Source organism: Orycteropus afer, unplaced genomic scaffold (assembly GCF_000298275.1).
Source record: "Orycteropus afer afer isolate SDZICR_OR568_19922 unplaced genomic scaffold, OryAfe1.0 scaffold00006, whole genome shotgun sequence".
NCBI classification, from domain to species: Eukaryota; Metazoa; Chordata; class Mammalia; order Tubulidentata; family Orycteropodidae; genus Orycteropus; species Orycteropus afer.
In genome coordinates this window covers 20,823,172-20,826,510 of record NW_006921593.1, presented here as the reverse complement: position 1 = coordinate 20,826,510, position 3,339 = coordinate 20,823,172, and positions in this window count along the sequence as shown.

Below are 3,339 nucleotides of genomic sequence, written 5' to 3'. Positions count from 1 at the left end.
ATGGAACCAGGAGGCCCTGGGGGTGTAAACGGTGAACATGCTCAGCATCTGCAGGTTACAGGTTCGAATCCATCCGGAGCCGGCTCAGACGGAAGACTGGGCGTTCTGCTTCCCAAGCAGCTGCCACTGAAAACCCCATAGAGGGCGGTTCTGCTCTGACCCTTGTGGGGTTCTGATGGCCGGGTCGACTCGATGGCAGCTGGTGTTGTGCATTTGGGAGAGGAGGTCAACCAATGGCAGGAGGGGTCACAGGGCACCTTTGAGATGCGCTTGAGGAGCGGGGCTTCCTCTCGCCCTGACGCCCTGCAGCTGCACCTCAGCTGCCCTATGTGACGAGGCAGCTTTAGTTACGGGCAGGGGAGGCCTCCCAACTGGTGGCTTTCTGCTCTTCTTCCCCGATCTGTTAACCCTCTGCGTGCTTCCTGAACCCGTCCAGGGGGCTGGGCAGGGGGCTGCTGTCTCAGCACGGCCTCCAGCCGGCTCAGCCCCGGTTCCTTCTGACACCTTCGCTGTCCTACTGTGGTGCAGTGTGCAGGGGACACGCTGGCAGAGAGCCCACGGTGTTGGCTCACAGGCTCTCTGTGTTTTGAGAATCCAGACAAAGGGACCAGGGAAGTGTGAACTCCAAACCAAACCCACGGCTGTCAGGTCGGACTCTGGTGGATCCGTGCAGAACTGAGGCTTTTCTCGGCTCTCCTCTTTATAGAAGCACGTCCCCAGGTCTTTCTCCTTGTGGGGCGACTGAGTGGGTTTGAACCACCAACCTTTTGATTTGTACTTACTGCTGTTAAGTCAATTCTGACTCATGGCAACCCCTCCTTGGGTTTCCGCGGCAGTATCTCTACAGAAGTAGATTGCCCAATCTTCCTTCCAAGGAGTGGCTAGTGGGCTTGAACTGCCAGCCTTCTGGTTAGCAGTCAGATGCCTTAGGCACTGCACCACCATTGCTCCCTTTTGGTTAGTAGAGAAGTGCAAACCTCCCAGGGACCTTAGGAGCCCTCCCCCAGGTCCCAGAGAATCTCACCAAAAGGGTTGGGGCTGGAATCCAGGGGAGGGGGTCGGTCCCACGCTGCTGTCTCCATGCTGGTCCTCTGCCCACCGAAGAGAAGGCCAGTGGAAAGGGAGGGGGGAGGCAGGGAGAGGTGCCGGGGAGCTCCTGAGAGAGTGGACGGGAGCAGCGGTCCGAGAACTTTCCAGAAGAGACAGGGAGCTGGCTCTGGTCCCCCACACAGTTCCCTAGTTAAGTTGTACAACTTGACACGAACCTGAGTCACCCCCACAGGGGACACGTCTCGGTCTCCTGGCCCATCCGTCACCACGGTGTGGGTTCTTAGCTGCCGGCGCACAGAGCCCAGCTGCACGGCTGACAGGCTTTGAGTCATTGGCCGCTGTCCTCCTTCGGAGCCCGGCACGTGCTTCTCCTGAGGCCCTGCTCTCCTCTCTCCGGCCACGTCCACGTCTTGGTCACCAAACCTCAGGTCCTGTCACACCCACCCGGGGACCTGGGACCTGGAGCCAGCGCCCTTCCAGGGAGGACCAACAGAAACGGGGTGTCTGTCCTTTCACTGTCCACCTTGGTCTCTCGACATGGCATCCAGGGGCATGGGTGGGGTCTGCACCCGGGCACCCAGCACACGCAGGGCCCTTCCCACTCCCTCCTGGTGTCCCAGCCCCACCTACTGAGCGTCCCACCAGCCACACCTGCCGCTGAAGTGGATGGAGAAGTCAGGCTTCCTGGCTAACCCCTCGGGGCTCGTGAATCTCTCAGCTCCACCGAGACCTCCGGCCAGCCCTGCACAGGCCCCGGCAGTCAGGAGTCCAGGTGCTGTCCACAGAGCCCAACGGCAAATGCTCACGAAGCCAGGGACAGCGACTAAGCCTCCGGTTCTCAGTGATGGTGGCCCAGCCCCTGCTGGGGAATGAGGCTGACGATTAGTGACCCCAGGTGTGGGTTCACTGGGGAGCCCCGGGGATCAAGGGCCTTCCCCAGAGACACCTCCCGTCAGACCCCCCCGGGGTCCTGTAAAGACCAGAGGCGGGTGGTGCCCCTGCCCCTCCCCCCCGCGCCAGTCTTGTGTTTACAAAGCCTGGAGAACGGCCGTCATCTTACTAGACACAGAGCCCTTAAAAATCAGGAAAAGTGCCCCACAGAGAAAACAGGCAAACCCGTGAAATCACAGAGCAGTTCAATTGGCCAATGTCCGAAACGCAGTCAGATTTGAGTAGATTCTGACTCGCCCCCATGTGTGCAGAGCGGAGCCATGTCTGTAAGGTTCTCAGTGACTGATCTGTCCGAGTCGTCACCAGGCCTTTCCTCCGTGTGCCTCTGCGGATGCCAGCGCTCAGCCTCTGGTTTGCAGTCTAGCATGTTACCCAAGCATTCTCGATGGGCCAGTGCACATCTGAGAAGCCTTGCACCCCAGCAATAGTCCAAGATGTTCAAGATCAAATGGACATAGACTGTTTACTATTTCTTATTAGGAGCTCTGGTGGTGCAGTGCCTAAGGCATCTGACTGCTAACCAGAAGGCTGGCGGTTCAAACCCACCAGCCACTCCTCAGAAGGAAGGTTGGGCGATCTACTTCCATAGAGATCCCACCTCGGAAACCCAAGGAGGGGTCGCTATGAGTCAAATCCGACTCAATGGCAGTGAATTTTTTGTTTTGTTTTGTTTTATTTCTTTATTAAATTGGAAGCATGAGTTATAAGCTCCAGTATTGAGGAAGGTGTGTGGGGGGAAGGTGTTTGGGGGGGAGGTTTTTGGGGGGGAAGGTGTCGGGGAGGAAGGTGTCGGGGAGGAAGGTGTCGGGGAGGAAGGTGTTGGGGAGGAAGGTGTCGGGGAGGAAGGCGTTGGGGAGGAAGGTGTCGGGGAGGAAGGTGTGGTAGCCCTACAGGGACAGGGGCAGTGCTCAGTCTTTCGGGAGAGAGTGACGGTAGATAAGCTAGCGGTTAGACCACGGAAACCCCCTGAGCCAGCAGCTCCTCCTGCAGGAGTTTCGGAAGGAGATGATCACCAGCCACTTCACCACAAACAGCCCGTCAGCTTCGTCCGTTTCAGGGAGAGGTTACCGAGGCCGCAGGGTCCTGGGAGCCTGGCTGAACCAACCCGGCCTGTGTTGGATTCTCTGTGGTTAGCAGCTGCTGTGGCGTGCTCACTGCGTGAGGGAAATGGCCACAGAGTGGAACAAGGAGACGGCGGCAGATTGGAGAGCTGGGGTGTGAGAGGCAGGGACGAAGCCGGATACGGGGTCTCCCGCTCCTTGTTATGGTTTTCCTTTATTTCCCACAGTTTCCATTTTCCAAGTGCCGTGTGTTGCTTTTCAGTTACACACGAGGTGG